Genomic DNA, 18,597 nt, shown 5'->3' on the forward strand with positions numbered 1-18,597 from the left:
TATTTACATGTGTGTCCTATTTACTTCACTTAAGAATATCGCCTCAATGTCATCCAATTAGCTATAAATGTCTCTAATTTCTCATTTTTTATGGCTGAGTAGTAGTCCATTTTATTAAAAAACCACATTTTCTTTATCCAGTCTCCAGTTGATGGGCATTTGGGCTGTTTCCAAGTTTTAGCTATTAAAACTTGGGCTGCTATGAACATGGGTGCACATACATCACTGTGGTATCATTCTTTTAATTCTTTGGGGAAGATACCCAGCAGGGGAATAGCTGGGTCAAATGGGACTTCCAGTCCTAGTTCTTTGAGGTATCTCTATAATGATTTCCACTGAGGTTGCACCAGTCTACAATCCCAAAAGCAGTGGAGCAATGTTCCTCTTTTCCCACAGCCCTGCCAGTATTTGTTATTGGTTGGTTTCATGATAGCAGCCATTCTTTCTGGAGTGAAGTGGAATCTCAGCGTTGTTTTCATTTGTATCTCTTGAATGACTAGTGATGTTGAACATTTTTTTATATGTTTGTCATTTCTACTTCTTTGTCTGAAAAATATCTGTTCATTTCAGATGCCCATTTTTGGACTGTGTCTTTAAATTTGGGAGGTCTGATTTTTTTAAGTTCTTTTTAGATTCTAGATAGTAGACCTTTCTCTGAGGAACAGCAGGTGAAAATATTTTCCCACATTGTGGGTTGTCTCTTCACTCTGTTGGTGGTTTCTCTTGCTGTGCAGAAGCTTTTTAAAAAGAATAGATCCCACTTGTTGATTGTTTGTGCTAGTTCATGGGCAGCTGAGGTTTTGTTCATAAAATCTTTTCCTACACCAATGTCTTCAAGAGTTCTACCTAACCTCTATCCAGCCGGTTCAGTGTTTCTGTTTTAATATTGAGATCTTTAATTCATTTTGATTTTAGTTTAGTACATGGTGAGAGACATAGGTCTAGTTTGAATCTTTGGCAAGTTGAAACCCAATTTTTCCAGCACCATTTATTGAAGAGGCTATCTTTCCTCCAGTGAGGGCCTTTGGCTCCTTTGTCGAAGATGAGATGGCTGAGAGTGTCTGTAGTTGTTTCTGCATCTTCTAATCTGTTCCATTGGTCCTCAGGTCTGTTTCTTTGCCAGTACCATGCTGTTTTTATCACAGTAGCTTTGTAGTATAGTTTCAAGTTGGGGGTGTAATACCCCCTGCCATGTCTCTGTTACCTAGAATTGCTTTTGCTATTCTGGGTCTCTCCTTGCTCCAAATGAATTTTTGAATTGTTTTCTCAAGGTCCAGGAAGTATGCTGCTGGGATTTCAAGTGGGACTGCATTGAATCTATATAGCAGTTTTGGAAGTATGGCCATTTTCACTAAGTTGATCCTTCCTACCCAGGAGCAAGGGATGTCTTTCCATTTTCAGATATCGTCTTCAATCACTCTTTTCAGAGTGCCATAGTTTTCAGAGAAGAGGTCTGATTTCTTTTGTTAGGTTGATTCCTAGGTATTTCAGTTTTTTGGATGCTATTGTGAAAGGAATTGTTTGCTTATATCTCTCACAATGAGTCTGTTATTCGTGTAGAGGAAAGCTATTGATTTCTGCGTGTTGACCTTGTATCCAGCTATTTTACTGAATTTGGTTATTAAGTCTAGAAGACTTTTGGTGGAGTTCTTGGGGTCTTCTATATACAGTATCATGTCATCTGCAAATAATGACAATTTGACTTCTTCATTTCCTATCTTTATTCCTTTTATTACTTTGTCTTGTCTAATTGCTCTGGCTAATGTTTCCAGAACTATATTGAACAAGAGTGGTGATAGTGGACATCCTTCTCTTGTTCCTGATTTTAGTGTGAAGGATTTCAGTTTTTAACCATTTAGCATGATATTGGCTCTTGGTTTTTCATAGATGGCTTGTATTAGATTAAGGTAGAGACCGTCTAGTCCAATTTTTTGTAGGGTTTTTATCATAAATGTGTGTTGGATTTTGTGAAATACGTGTTCTGCATCTACTGAGATGATCATATGGTTTTATATCCTTGGCTCTATTGATATAGTATATTACATTTATTGATTTGCATATGTTGAAACATCCCTGCCTCCCTGGGATGAATCGCACTTGATCAGGGTGTATGATCTTCTTGATTATCTTCTACATTCTATTTGCCAGTATCTTATTATGGATTTTTGCATCTATGTTCATTAGTGAGATTGGCCTATAGTTCTCTTTTTCAGTTGGGTCTTTCTCTGCTTTGGGGATCAAAGATGATGCTTGCTTCCACAAATGAATTTGAAAGTATTGCTTCCCTTTCAGTTTCATTGAAGAGTTCAAACAGTCGTGGCAATAGTTCCTCTCTACATGTCTTGTAGAATTCAGCACTGAAGCCATCAGGACCCAGGCTTTTCTTAGCTGGCACATTTTTAATTATGTTCTCAATTTCATTGATTGATATTGGGTTGTTTAGAATTTTTAGGTCTTCTTTCTACTTTGGTAATTCATGTGTATCTAGGAATCTGTCTGTTTCTACTGTGTTTTCCATCTTACTGGCATATAGGTTCTCAAAGTAGGTATTGATGATCCTCTGGATTTCTGCTGGGTCTGTTGTCATTTCATCCTTTTCATTCCTAATTGCATGGATTTGGGCCTTTTCTTTCCTTTTTCTGACAAGGTTTGCTAAGGGTTTGTCAATTTTGTTTATTCTTTTGAAGAACCAACTCTTGGCTTCATTGATTTTTTGTATCATTCTCTTAGTCCCCATTGTATTGATTTCTGCTCTGATCTTTATAATTTCCTCCCTTGTATGAGTTTTGGGTTTGTCTTGCTCTTCCTTTTCTAGAAGCTTGAGGTTCAGCATCAGGTTGTTTAATTGGGCTCACTCTGTTTTCCTAATATGCGTATTCACTGCTATGAATTTCCCTCGTAAGACTGTTTTCATTGTGTCCCACAGGTTTTGACATGTTGTAATGTCATTTAATTGAAGGAACTGTCTGATTTCTTCTTTAGTTTCCTCTGTGACCCATTGGTTATTCAGAAGGCTGTTGTTCAATTCCAATGTGTTTATGAAATTCTTGTGGTTTCTTTTGCTAATTATTTCCAATTTCATCACGCTATGGTCTGATAATAACAGGGGATTACTTCAGTTCCTTTGCACTTACTTAAACATGTTCTATGTGTGAGTATGTGGTCTATTTTGGAGAACAACCATATGCATCTGAAAGAATGTGTATTCTGATTTTGGGGGGTGGAACACTCTGTAAACATCTGTTAACTTCATTTGTTCAAGAGTTTGATTGAGTTGTAGTATTTTGTTGCTTAATTTTGTCTAGTTGATCTATCTATTTGTGACAGTGGGTTATTAAGGACCCCCACTCCTATTGTATTGGTGCTTATTTGATTTTTCATGTCTGTTAGTATTTGCTTTGTATAGTTGGGCACACTAGTATTTGGTGCATATATATTTATGATTCTCATCTCTCCCTCTTGGATTGTTACCTTTACAAGGATGTAGTGTCCTTCTTTGTCTCTCTTAATCAGTGTTGGTTTGAAATCCACTTGATCTGCAAAGAGGATAGTTACTCCTGCTTTTTTTTTTTTTTTTGGTTCCTGTCACATAGAGCATTGTTTTCCACCCTTTAAGTCTATGAGTTTCTTTTTGAATTAAGTGCGTTTCTTGTATGCAGCATATTGTTGGATCTTGCTTCTTGACCCATTCTGCTAGTCTATTTCTTTTGATGTGAATTGAGACCATTAACATTGATAGTTATAACTGATTCATATTGAGTTATCATTGTCATGACTTTTTTTTTGTTGGATTCTCCCCCTTTGCTTTAATTTCTTGTCATACCTGATGGATTCATTCTGCTGGGCTTCCTGGGCTTGTGATCCTTGTTTTCTTTTCCCAGGATATTGTCTAAAATTTCCCGGAGTGCTGGTTTGGTATTCATGAAGTTCCTAAGGTGCTCTTTGTCATGAAAATATCTTATTTCTCCATCAATTATTGAAAGATAGTTTTGCAGGGATGTTTTCCTTTAGGGCTTGAAAAAAGTCACTCCAGGCTCTTCTTGCCTTGAGGGTTTGCATTGAGAAGTCTGCTGTGATTCTGATGGGCTTTCCTTTATATGTGATTTGTTTCTTTTCTCTAACTGCTTGTAGAATTTTGTTTTTCTGTTGGGTTTCTGGAATCTTAGCTATTATATGCCTATGTGTAGATTTTTTTTTGACCAAGCCTAGTTGGAGTTCTATATGCCTCACTTATCTGTATGTCAAGCTCTTTTCCCCTGCTTGGGAAGTTTTCTACCATCACTATTGTGAACAGTTTTTTATGCCATCTGCACTCTCTCCTGTTTCTTCATTGACTCCAGTCAGTCTTATGTTATTCTTCTTTGCATCATCTAGCAGCTACTGGATTGATCTCTCATGGTCCCTTACTATTTTAAAGAAATTTTCCTTTTCCTGGTCACTTATTGCAATCTTATCTTCTATATCTGAAATTCTGTCCTCACATTGGCTCATTTTGCTGTGTAAACTTTCAATGAAGTTTTTAATCTCCTGGAAATCTGTTTGCATCTGTTTTATGGATTCCATTTGTTTCCTATGTTGGGATTCCATCATGTTCCTCTGCTCCTCTATTTTTTTTATCTGTGTCCTGTCTAGATTTCTTAATCATGTCTTGCACTATGGGTACAATCTCTGCTGTTATCTAAGAAATTATTTCTGATTTCATATTTTCCAGATCCTCTTTTGTTGCCAGTTTGGGGAGTCCAGGTGGTTGAGTATCAGATTGTTCCATCTTGTTTCCCTTTGGGGCTGCTTTAGGTGATCTGGAAGTCTGGTTTTGAGACTTGTCTATGTGTCTTTTCATTTCAACGTTGGGGGAGGGGTGCCTCTGGCCCCTGTGCAGCTTACCTCCTCAGCGCTGGGGTCAGTGGTATGGCAGCCCAGAAGTTTTATCTCCTCTGGGCTGGGTGTAGCTCTGCTCCTCAGCACTGGCGGCAGTGGTATGTTGGCCTGGAAGGTTCATCTCTGCACTGGGGGTGGCTCTGCTCCTTGGCACTGGAGGTGGTGGAACGGCGGCCCAGAATGTTCACCTCCTCTACCTAGGTTTTCCTCTTCTGTCTGATGTTTTTATATTTTCATATTTTTGGCAGTCTGAACCAAATTGATATATTAGCCTAGCTTTCAGAGATGAATCTTGAAATCTTGCATTCCTGCAACCTTTTTACCTTTTTCTCTTCCAAACTCTAATGCATTTTTGGTTTTTCCTAAAATGTAGTTAGAAAACTGGGAGAGAGAGAGAGAGAGAGAATATTGAACCCTTTGTTTATCTTTTACAGCTGACTTCTCAAAGGAATTAGAAATCTCTTGTACCTAGTGTTGATTTTGAAAGATCTTTGTACTTTCTTTTTTTTAAAATTAATTTTATTGGTACATTTAAGGTATACAACATAATGACATTCATCATTTGAAATTTGCACCTTTACATAATTCATCTTGGTTCTTATTTTTTCCCCATTACCCTGCCCTCCCTTCAACCCCTCCACCCCTCCCTATTTATAAAGACTTTGTTTCCATTTTTTCTTTTTCTCCTATTAATTCCATTCCCTTCTTTCTTTTCCCCTACCCCTCCAACTTCCCTCCCCCTTTGCCCCTTTTCCTCCTATTTCACATTATCTATTTTACCTTTTAGTCCTTATTTACACTTTCAGTTTCTCACACTAGAGAAACTATTTGGTATTTATACATGTGTGTCCTATTTATTTCACTTGAGTATCTCCTCCATGTGCATCCATTTAGCTATAAATGTCTCTAGTTTCTCATTCATTATGGCTCAGTAATACTCCAATTTATTAAAAAAAAAAAAACAAAACCACATTTTCTTTATCCAGTCTCCAGTTGATGAGCAATTGGGTTGCTTCCAAGTTTTAGCTATCACAAATTGTGCTATGAACATGTGTGCACATATATCACTGTGGTATGATTCTTTTAATTCTTTGGGGAAGACACCCAGCAGAGGAATAGATGGGTCAAATGGGACTTCAATCATTCTTTCCTTATGTAAACTAGGCACAGTGTACTTTGTTGTCATCTCATTTGAGATTTTCTTTTTGTCCAAACATAATGGGAGTCTAATAAATTAGAACCAGGGAGGAATAAAGTCAGTTGCCTGACTTTGCAAAAGTCTGAAGTTTGAAGCCAACAGGAATGGGAGCAAGATTATCTTCTGCAGTGGTTCTGTTTCTGCATCATGAATTAGAGAGAACAAATGTGCTCACTTCTCAGAGCTTCTTTTGATCTGTCATGAAAAGGTGGGCCATTCCTAATCTAATTATGGAGAATTTTTCTTTCTCTTTTCCAATGGTTACAGGTTAGTGGGTTTTATTCTGACATATTTGTACTCATGCATAACATACATTAATAATTTTTACCCACCTCTCAATGCCCTTTCCCTGCCCTCACACTTTATTTCACCTTTTTTGGGTGGAGGTTCAATGTTTCTAATATATTTTGCTCACTCTCCCTTAGATATCTACCAAAGGTCCCAGAGTAATGGATGTGTTTTAAATAAATCTAGTATAAATCATTCATCAGATATACTTCAATACAGAGCAGCTATCAGAACACCCTGAAAGATTCATTAGAACATTTTCTTTTCTTTTTATTTTCAGACATGTAACCAAGTTCAATAAATATGTGTCAATTCAAAGCTGAGATGAGAAATGGCAGAGTGCTTTACAAACTAAGAGTTAAAAAGATGGGAATTCTAGTCTTGCCCATGCTGACTGTAGTAATGTTTATGACTTACTCCTAGCTACTCTTCTCTCTGGCCAAAGACCAGAAAAATGTCTATAGAGGATTTTGAGCTTCTAAGACAACGGCCCTAAGTAAATTCAGAGGGCAGCAGGAAAGCCTTGTATTTATAAATGTGCGGTGAGCTTGCCAGGATCCCTGTCCCAGCAGCCACACAGGTTGCTGCTTAGCCTTGGGTGAATCCTCACTGAAGAGCACTGGGTGTCTTTGGGTGTTCTATAGAATACTGCAGTGAACATCTTTTCATCTATGCGTTACATGTGTTTGTGCTCTTCTATGACTATACAGGAAGGAGAATTCCTAAAAGTAGACTCCTTCAACCTAAGATTAAGAAATTTTAAATTGTTTACTTGTATTGCTAAATAACCCTCCAAACGTGAATATAGGTTCCCATTTCTCCACAAATTTGCCCATACTGTCCACTGAAAATTTTAATTTTTTAATCTTTATTAGTCTCATAGATAAAAGATAGAATCTTGTAATTTTTAAAACTTTAGTTTTAAAATGGGCATCATTTTATATTTTAGTAGCTTAGCTATTCATTACTCATACCCCATTCCCAATTTTCTATTGGCTATTTAGATTTTCTGCTTATTGGTTTATAAAGCTGTCAATAGATTACAAACTTTAAAGCCACGTGTTCATAAAAAGGAAAAAAAATGAAAACAATTCTAACTTATTTCAGTCATGAGGGATATTCATAAATTGAAAAAGGCCATTGGCATTACAGTAGTCTTCTTTCATACACAATTTTACTTCTATGGTTTCAGTTACAATCATCCACAGTACAGAAATAGTACATGGAAATTTCCAGAAGTTAGCAGTTCATAAGTTTTAATTTGCCATTTTGAATAGCATGATAAAATCTTGTGCTGTCCTATTCTTTCCTACAGGGACATGACTCATCCCTTTGTCTAGCATGTCCACTCTGTGTATGTTACTGATCCACTGTCACTTAGCGGCCATCTTAGTTATCAGCATCACAGTGCTTTATCCAAGTAGCCCTAATACTAGCCCCAAAGTGCAAATCTAGTAATAGTGGTAATTCAGATGTGGCACAGAAGCTGTAAAATATTTCCTTTAAGCGAAAAGATGAAAATTCTCAATTAAATGAGAAAAGACAATACCCTGAGTGAGTACAATAAAATTTCTTAAAATATGAGAAAAGGAAAAAAGCAGAAACAAAGTCTTTGTAAATAGGGAAGGGTGGAGTAGGTGAACGGAGGGCAGGGGGATGGTGAAAAAATAAGAACCAAGATACATCATGTACAGGTACAAGATCCCAATGATGAATGTAACTGTATTTTATACCTAAAATGTACCAATAAACTCAATGGAAAAAAATTTTTCTTGAGAGAAAGGAAAGATCACATAAATTTGACTATAGTACGTTGTTATAATTGTTCTATTTTATTATGTTATTTTTATTATAAGTTATTAACATCTCTCACTGTGCCTATCATATGACCTGTGTGTAGGAAACAGTATAGGGTTTGATGCTATTGGGGATTTTAGGCCTCTGCTGGGGACCTTGGACCATAGTCCCCAAGGATAAGGTGGGAATACTGTACTAACCAACATAGGGCAAAAGTCCTAATAGCTAACCCTTGAAAGTGACCTATATGTTCATCAACAGGTGAAAGGATAAAGAAAATGTGGTTTATACACAAGGAGAGTACTCTTCTGTCATAAAGGATAAATGAGTCATTTGTAGAAAAATGGATGGACCTAGAGACCATAATCTTAAGTGAAATAAATCAGACACACAAGCTTAAATATCACGTTTTGCCTTCTGTGAGAAACCTAAAGTATAAACAGTTTAAAGAGCAAAATAAAGGACAGACAATAGGAAAGAAGGAGGTAGATCTTTTGCAAATGGAAAGAAGATCTCCAGATAAAAGAAGGAGAGACAGAGTGGAGGTGAAGGGGAAATAAAAAGAATTAAGATGTGTTATATACATATACCAACTCCCCAAGATGAATGTGATCATTATGTACTGTAAACATCTATTAATAAAAAGTAATAAAAGAAAAAAAGGCAAAACCTCCCAGGCATAATAGTGCAAAGCCCTGGCTATGTATTGCCTCTGTTATTACCAAAATTATCATTGAAATAATCCATATTATATGTAAAGCAAAAACCAGGGAAGTCCAAGAGCTGATCTCTGCCCATGGAGTACATAGTAAGGGCCTTAAAACACTCTAACATGAACAGCTGAACCACTCCAGGGAGTTAGTGATGCAGATCATTCTGCTGCATCTCCACATACTTCATCTATTCATCTGCTTGCATTCCTTTGTCCTCTTCTGATGGACACAAGAAGACAGAGGAATTCAAGAAACAAATGCTGGTAAGCTTGCTGCAAAGTCCCACATGCCTAAGTGGCTGTGAGGATCACCAAAGAGTGAAATATGGAGTAAAACATGGAGCCAATGCATAGCATTAAAGATTTGCAATGAATGGATCAGCAAAGATTCACTTTCTAAAGTGGAATGCTGAATCCTGAAAAGATGGTACAGATGGTCGATGCTGTAAGAACTTAGAAAAGGAGGCATCTCTTCCATAAAGGTGAGATTTTCACTGTACTTCAAGATAGGTTGGACTTGAATAATCAAGACAGATGGGTTGTGTCATGTGGGAACCTGAGTTAGTGACAGCTCTTTTGAGGAGCCATGCTCTAGGATTTGAGGCAGGACATCATATCTCCGGCGGAGGGGGGTGGACGGTGTTAAAGAATGTCACCTACAAGAAAGCATACATTTAAATAAGCAGAGAGAAAAATTCAGAAGTACAAAGGTGTGAAGCAACTGAAAGAGACAATAACTACACAAGGATAAGTAAATTTGAGCCTTGAATGAGGGGATGAGAAAAGTTCACATATGAAAAGGTGGATTGAGATCAAATTCCTGAAGGCCTTGGCTGTCTGACTTAGCTTAAATTTGATGCTAAGAGCAACTATTTTTTTTTTTTTTTTTTTTTTTTTGGTACCGGGGATTGAACTTGGGACCTTGCATTTGCAAGGCAGGCGCCGGAACCACTGAGCTAAATCCCCGGCCCAAGAGCAACTATTTTTGAGAAAACATTGACAGAATAAAAATGTTTAGGATGACAATTTTGTCATGTGAATAATGGATGAATACTTGGAGAATATTGAAATACAAAAAAGGATAATTAATGTATTGATATTATCAATCAACTAGCTTAAAGGAAAAGTGGTTTGTGATTTCTCCAAAGTATGATATGTAAAGCTGCTATAGAACTAATGCCACAAAATGTTATATAAACAAATAGAAATGACCCAAACTCAGAGTTCTCTGTGTGTACACTGAACATTCCAATGTGGTGGGTTTTTTCTAAATCTGTGATTCAGGTTTCGTATCCCTCCATCCATTCATTCTGATTGTGGCAAGTCTTTCTTTGTTGGGTCTGGAATTTATAACAGCTTTCTTGCAAAGCTGGAAATTCCAAACATGCTCCAGTCATTGCACCTCATCTGTCATTCTGAGAATGGCTTTATTTACTCTTGTAATTCAGAGAAATGAGGTGATGGTAGAAAGAGCTCAGAATAATGGGAAGAAGGTGTTGGCTTCACAGAACAAGCAATTCTTTTCTCATTTCATTTCCTTTGCATGTTGGTAAGGGTTAGTTAGTTGATCTGAGTCCCCTGCCTGTAAGATGTAGCATACACTGGACAAGTATTTATTGAGCACATACAGTGTGGCAGGCACAGAGCCAAGCACTGGGAAATAGTGTTTAAAAACAAGAGCCAGCCCTTGCTCATAGAACACTTACAACCTGCTGGGACATACATCAAAGAGTTCATATCCACACCTGACAAGAGGCTAAGCTCCTTCCTTGAACATTTCCTCTATGAACAATACAATCCCATTCCGCGCCATCTCTGTGGACTTCATGTATTCATCTGCTTACATTCCTTTGTCCTCTTCTAATGGACACAAGAGGACAGAAAGAATTCAAGAAACAAGTGCTGGTAAGCTTACTGTAAAATCCCACATGCTTACGTGGCTGTGGAGATCACCAAAGAGTGGAATATGGAGTAAAACATGGAGTCAATGCAGAGCATTAAAGCTCAGCAATGAATGCATCAGAAAAGATTCACTTTCTAATTCAGGGTAATAAATGCTAAATAGATGGTACAGACACTAGGTGAGATTTTCACTGTGTTTTCAAGGACAGGTTGGACCTGAGTTAGTGACGGTTCTTTCAATTGCTTAAAACAAACTGAATTATTCAGGAGTTGTCCTGGGCTTCAGGCATGGCTGGAGTCGTGGAGGTTCTACAGCTTCAATTTGTTTCTCATTCTCTGTCACTTGGTACATCGTTCCTTTGCACTGGCTTTAGTCTGAGATTGACTAAAACCACGTGGTAGCCCTAGTAGCTCCAGAATTATATCCTTTTACCCAACACAAAGACAACTTGGTGTGCTAGTAAATGCCTGTAAGGCTGAGGCAGGAGGATCTCAAGGTCAAGGACAGCATGGTCTATATTTCTAGTTTATGGCAAGCCTGGACTACATAGTGAGACCCTATTTTAAACTAAAACCAAAACCAAAACAACAAAGATAACTTTTTCCCCATGGTTCTAAACAAATTCCTGTGATTTTTCCTGACCGGATCAATTTATATCACTGTTTCATCCCTGAGTTCTGATCTGTAGCCAGGAGGATGGAATTTATTGATTCACTAGATTTGTGTTATATGTCCACTCCTGTGTGGGTTGTGTGGGTGTGTGGTTACCAGAAAAATAACAACAACCATCATCACAACAAATGTTCCATAATAGTGAACTCATCATGTACCAGGTACTATTCTAAACTACTTTCACAGGTTACTCATTTCTACCTCCTAACATCCCTGGAGGTAAGTAATCTTTTTTTTTTTTTTTTTCAATACTGGAGATTGAACCCAGGGCCTTCACACTGAGCTACGTTCCCATCCTTTTCTTATTTTTTATTTTGAGACAGGATCCAGCTAGTCACTGAAGTGCCCAAACTGAGCTTAAATTTGGGATCCTCCTGCCTCAGCCTCCTAGAGTGCTGGAATTACAAGTGGAGCCACCTGGTAGGTAATATTACCTCCGATCCTGAGGCAGCATTGAGACATGGAGTAGTGAAGTGATTTGCCACATGGCTAGCAAATGGTAGACCAGGGAGTTGAACCAGGGTATCAGACTGCCCCATCCAGGGTCCGACTGCTGTGGTCTCCTTACCTGATTTCTATCCATGCAGAGACCTAGATGATGCACTGACTCAGAAGTGAGAAAATATACTGGGAAAACCCGAAGAAGACCAGCAAATTGCAGCACGGAAACCACATCCCCAAAGCTGGCAGCCAGGTGCTGTTTACCTTCACACCAGGTCAAATTTGGACCATACCCAGGCAGCCACTGACTGATCCTGGAGGGGGAACAAAAGGGTCACCACAAAAAAGTGAATCTGGACCCAGAGGCTACCTCAGCCCTGTTCTCTTGACAGCTTTATGGGTTGCGATTTTATAGAATTTACTCAGGACTGATTTCATATCTATGCTGGTCTTCATTTTCTCTTTCCTGCTTTGAATCATCATTCATGGAATACACATAGATCTTAGATTAATAGTGCATTTATACACACACACTCAGACATGCTTGGCCTGCTTGTCACGAAAAGTGGCAGACCCAGGCGGAAGTATGCACTGCGTGTCACCTAAAGCAAAGCAAAGCTGCTCAACAGAGAAAGTACCACAAAGCGCTACAGCAACAACACAGGTGCTGCAGAAAAGAAGTGGACACATCAGCAAGAGTTTTCTTCCCTCTGAGGTAGACTGTATTCTTTTTTATTATTATTAAAATGGGAGTTAACTTGAATAAATAATATCCAGCCTGTAGGCTTCAGAAAACTAACACTTTTTGACAGTTTCATTTCTCTGAGCCCTGGAAGCACTATGGGACCTAACTTGGGTCCTCATAATGACTTCCCTTCATGGCGGGGGAGCACAGTGTTCTCTTCATCTTGGCCTTTTTTTTTTTTTTTTTTTTGGTACCAGGGATCGAACTCAGGACCTTGTGCTTGTAAGGCAGGTGGTGGAACCACTGAGCTAAATCCCTGGCCCTCTTCATCTTGGTTTTATTGATTTCCCCTCATTTCCTCCCACATTCTGTCTGCCAGCCACTACTGTGTCTATGCCTGCTCTGCACACACTGTGAGGTCAGTGGAAATTGTTGCTCCTCCTGGCCCTCTGGCTGTGTGTCCCAGGCACCACTGCCTTTGTGTATCACCCTTGATACCAATCTCTCCTACTAGGGTCATTGACAAGAGGATGAAGCGAAGTCCCTAGACTCTGCACCAGGTCAGGACTAACCCTAACCCTAACCCTAACCCTAACCACAAGTACAGTGTTTTATAACATGAGGAAAAGCATTAATAACAGGTGTTTTTACCCTTGTAATTGTCCACTTTTTTCCATTCTTAAGAGTTCTAGGAAGTTTTTCCAAAACTGCAGAAACTTTAATTCAAAAAAGTTGTTATAATTCAAGAGGTTTTCAGAACTTCTTATTTATGAGTAAGATTTGGAAACTCATAACTTCAAAATTTTAAGTTTATGAGACAGGGCCGGGAATTTAGCTCAGTGGTTTTGCCACCTGCTGCGCAAGCTCAAGAGCCTGAGTTCGATCCCTGGTACCAAAAAAAAAAAAAAAATTTATGAGACAAAAGGTATGTTGGTGTGCACAATGGAGATTCACAGAATCATACACCAAACTGTGCCCACGCATAGATTTGTGTTCCAAACAAGTTTGAGCAGGACCCAGAACTGATGGCGGCACCAGGTCACGGACAAGACTGCCGGACCTCTGCAATGAGAGACCTTGGGTGCCTGTTAAGGAGATGGACACTGCCCCCCACCAACCCCAGTGAGATGTTGGCCATTCAGGATTCCATGCTTGTAGTGCAACTTAAATTGAAAGTGGCTGTCATTGGGGAAACTGAATTGAGTAGTAACTTTCCACTGGTATTTATTTTTTCCTCTCTCATTTTTTATTTGATAGTTTCAGAGATTTTTGTTATTTTTATCACTTTCCTCAGTTTTTGTCTCTATTGCAATGCCCGAACACTCTCATTGGCTTTGTATGGGACAAACAGGAGGCACTACTTCTGGCAGAATAGGATTTTCTGTCCTGCTGATTGATGGATTAATTTTTATTGAGCACAGGGTGCTGCCAGCAGAACCAAAAATCCAAGATTCAATTCCAGCTCTAGGAGTTTATGTTCAAATGAAAAGACAGACAACACAGTCAAACCTTCCAATTTCTTTTGTATTCTATTCTTTTAAAAACCAGTATTCCATTCTATGTCTCTCCTTTAAGATGAATCTACGCAAGCAAAAAGTGGATATTGAAACAACAGAACAGATAATTTAGGGGCAAAATTAGAGCTCAATGGACCAGACAGCCTTGTGGGGGCAATGGCTTTATTGAAAGAGTTTTAGTCATCATGTTGACTGAATGGATATTCAGTGCTGGACATCAAAAGAGTTAAACATTTTCCCAGACTTTCTGGCTCTATCCTTGTGTAATGTCAGATTAAATAGTCTCATTCTTGGGTTATGTAGTAGTTTGACCTCACATAGAAATCCCTTCACTAAAATACAACTTACTACTCTATACCTTAATTTCATGAAGGTTTAATGATTTTTAAATAATAATTGTCCCTCCATGTCTGTGTTACTGTGACATAAGGATCCATAGGATCATTTTTTTCTCAATATATCAGTATCCAAGGGCAGTTTCCCTTCTTTAATTATCCTCTTTTCTTTTGTCAAACACTGAATGCTAAGTAAACATAATAGGTGTTTTCCCATTTGCTCAAAACTAATTTTACTGCCAAAATGAAATAATTGTTTCATTTCTGGATCAGTGACAATTTTCTGAGCCACCAGTTACTCATCTGTAAAATGAAGAGTATCAGAGATGATAACTTTAAGATTCCTTCCAGCTTTGAGCCAGCCCTCACACACACACACACACACACACACACACACACACAGGCACGCTGTTTCTGTATGATTCCTGATCTCATTCTGTCCTTGTTTGCTCAGGTTTACTCCTGGTTGCTAGTGCACGAAAGGGGATAGTAAATATATTTTAAATAAATAAATTACCTTCCTTTCCTAGCCACTTGTGTTTTGCTTTATGATGTCACAAAGACTCCGTTGGAAGGAAGAAGTGTTATAAATTCATAACATTGTTGCATATTAATTCTTATCTCATATTTAAATTCTTGCCTTTATTTTGTTGTGTGGCTATAGCTAAAATGCTGCTGTTTCTTTCTCCCTTTTCCTTTTTTTTCTTGGTGAATCCATTCTCTTGTGTACTTTTTCATTAAGGGGCTCAATTAAGAAATAAATAAAATATAGAACACAAAACAGAGCTTGGCCTGGTCAGAAAAGAACAAAGCGTCCTGGCGCCCGTCAAGGCCACCAAACCTTCCAGCCCGCAGCAGCTCTAACACACTGAGGGAGCAAAGCTCCTTGCTCTGTAGGCTAAAAAAATGTTAACCTGTAGCCCAAATAATGGGTCTGAGCCCGAAGAGCTGGGCAGAATGGTCCAAGCCCCGGCCCCTTTGCCTCGTAGGTGGGAATTGTTGACCCCAGGAGTCTGCGGCTAGGGTAAGGTCAAAATAACCTTTCACAAGGTTAAATGTGCTGGTTTCCTTTCTTTCTTTCTTTCTTCTTTCTTCCCTCCTTCCTTCCTTCCTTTCTTTTTTTTTTTTTCCTGTGGAGTCAGGGACTTTTCTCTAAACGTAAAACTTACCTAGATTGTAGACAGGTAGACGTCAGGGAGTTACCGGGTGTGATCAAGGGGAGATGGCGAGAGACAGTAAGCGCAAGCGGGAGGCAGGCTCACCGGTGAGCTGGGTTCCCCCTGGAAACCTGAACCGCCACCTAGTCCTGCCTTCTAGCGCATTTGATGGGCAACACTGCCCTCTAGTGGCCAATCTGGAAGAACACATGCTCCAATTCAATCCCCTTAAAATTTAGGGCCATTTTTTATTTGGGATTTTGTGTACAGCTTTAATATTACCTTCTTTTAAATGTCAAAATGAAGAAAAAGATATTTTACTCAAATGGATATATCTCGCTATAAACACTTCACTCCTTTCTCCTCTCTCCCTAACCTGTTTTGTTTTGCTTTCAGTAATGTCTCCTACTTCTGCATAGTTTGGGGGCCTCTTTTTCTGGGGGTGATTTGTCACTCATTCTCCACCTCAGGCACTGGTTGCCTGAAGGAACCACTGGGAAATGTAGGGAGTGGACAATGGCCGTCACTCTCTCCCTTTGACGGGCAGCCTCCCTCCTTCACTTCTCCACCGCGCTGCCTCTTTCACGGCAGTTCACCCAGCTGGAAGGCACCTCCATGAAGGGCAGCGCCACTGAATTTCCACTCTCGTGGTGTCAGTCCCAGCACTGTATCCTGGCTTCATCCAGCTCGTCACTCTTGAAAATCTTCCTGTTATTTACTGTCTCTTTCTTCACAATTTAAGCCTCATAATGGCAGGGATCTCTTCTATGTTTTTTAATGTTTTATCTGCAAACACCAGAAATGTTGCATGTGCTTTGTATACAGTAGGCGCTATTTTGCATGCTTGAATGAATGCTTTTCATTAGTTAACTGATTGTACCAATTTGATTGAGAAATGCCCAACTGGATTGAATCAATATAGTTTTGGATGTGGCTGAGGGGATTTACTAAAAACAGAAGACCTCCCCTGGGTAGGCTTGTCGCCTGAATGAAATAAAAGGGAAACAAAGGAAGATTCACTCCTGTTTCTTCGGGGGAGCTCCAGTCTTCTGCTTCACCTTGGGCATCATCTCCTGACTTCCAGTGCAAACTCTTCAGCCTCCAGCACAGAACCATCATCAGTCTTCCATCATAGATCTTGGGTCTCCTGCTACTGACTTGGCACAGGACTCTACACTGAGCTGCAGGCCTTCAACTGGATCCTTCAGATTGCCAATGCACAGACAAGCCTTTTGCACTTTTCCACAACTGACTCTACAGTTGGCCATTGTAAGCCAACCTTGTAAATTCGTATATATTTGTATATCTTGCATTAAACATGTTTCTGTAGTAAGCACTGACTGATACAGATTTTAGTGCCACAGAAGTGGGGTTGTTGCTGTAACACTACCTGGCCATGTGGCTCAGGAACCTTTGGAAATGACTTGTGGGAAGAATTTGGAAAGTTTGGGAAATATCAGCTGAAGAAGCAGCCCTGGAATGCTGTAAACTGAACTTGATAGAAGATTCTGGTCAGAGCTCAGAAGACCAGAATGCTGATAAAAATGCAGCCAGTAGAGACCAGGCTTAGGAGGTTTCGGTAAGGAACAAGGACTGCACTGGCTGTTGGACTCCAGATCATGTGGGTTATGCTTTGGTAGAAAATTTGTCTGCATTTTGCTCATGTCCAAGACTTTGTCTGAGATGGAGATTAAGGCCACTGGATTAATTAATCTAACAGAAGAAATTTCAAAGCAGTCTTATGTTGAAGTGGTGGCATGGCTACTGTTGGGGCTTTTAGCTAGATCTGTGTTGAAAATCAAGAGCAAAACCCACAACAGAATGATTTTAAAAGTTTTGAGTTTAGCAAGAAAGAAAGCTCCAGTAAAGCTGTGGCTTACAAAGGAAGAATAGAGGAGAAACTGATTGCTAAAAAGACTAGCAATAGAAAGCCAAGTATTTTAGAAGACAATAGAAAAAATGGCCTGAGGACATCACAAGAAACAGCAGGACTCTAGCCTTTGCACTCTCAAAACTGCAAAAGTGAAAGAGTCCCAGACCACCATGTTCCAAGAATGACTGGAGCCTAGGAAACTTGTTCCTCAGGATTTGATTCATAGTGCTCAGCAATCCAGGCACTCAACCCTACAAGAAAGAGAGGAAGGAAACTAGCTACTGCTCCAGCTGGTGGCAGACACTGACATCATCCATGTGGTGCTGGTGTTAGGTATATGCAGAATGCAGGAGTTGTGGGGTCCGGAAGGCTTGCACCCAGATTTCAGAAGAGGCCTGGGAGGGCAGGCAGGGTGCTCCTGAGAGGACAGTGTGTGAAACTGTGAGTGTGAAGCCAAAGATACAGTGGAGACCCCAGAAGGTTGGAGAAGCCAGGGATCTGGATCATCTGAGGAAAGTTGCAAGGAGTGAGGAAAGCCAGCCCAATAGAGAAGCTACAAGAGCTACAACAACAAGAAGTGCCATATGGGAGCAGAGCCATGCAAGCCATTTGGAGTTCACATATGGCCACTGATTGCCCTGGATAATGGACATAGAACTGCAGGACTTCATGCTTGCCCTGCTGTATTTTGGACTTGCTTTGGTCCCACTCTTTCTGTCCGCCTATTTGTATCTTTTGGAATAGGAATGTTTATCTTGTGCCTTTGTATGTTAGAAGTATTTAAGTTTCTTTTCGTTTGTACGGAGGCTTGAAGCTAAGAGTTTGCCTTAAATCTCAGAGGACACTTAGGACTCGGACTTTTCAGCAATGCTGAAACTGTTAGGACTTTTGTAACTCTTGCAGATGGACTGAAAGCCTTTTGGATAAAGAAACGTGCATAAGACTTTCAGGGCCCAGAGAGAGAAAGTTATAGCTTGTCTGTAGATGTCCCCCAAGGCCTCATGTGCTCAGAGGTGGGGGGTTTTAGAGCTGGCTGGATCTAGGGCATGTGATACTGACATTAAGGATGTGTGTTTCTGAATTAGTCCATTCATTTAAATTAGCATAGTTCTAGGTGGCACCACCAAAAGGCTGGTACCCT

The 18,597-nt window shown here is 39.5% G+C and overlaps 1 long non-coding RNA gene across 1 annotated transcript in view; it reads right to left on the minus strand.

The window, feature by feature from the left end:
- The window catches only part of LOC110345203 (uncharacterized), a 101,373-nt gene extending 85,432 nt beyond the window's left edge, over nt 1–15,941 (minus strand). The window contains exon 1 of the long non-coding RNA XR_002388375.2: nt 15,596–15,941. This is a non-coding gene — a long non-coding RNA (uncharacterized LOC110345203). The remainder of the gene's footprint in view (nt 1–15,595) is intronic.
- Nucleotides 15,942–18,597: the final 2,656 nt, after the last annotated feature.

Source organism: Heterocephalus glaber, unplaced genomic scaffold (assembly GCF_053883595.1).
Source record: "Heterocephalus glaber isolate CG9 unplaced genomic scaffold, H.glaber_assembly_v1.0 deba00000809, whole genome shotgun sequence".
Classification (NCBI taxonomy): domain Eukaryota; kingdom Metazoa; phylum Chordata; class Mammalia; order Rodentia; family Bathyergidae; genus Heterocephalus; species Heterocephalus glaber.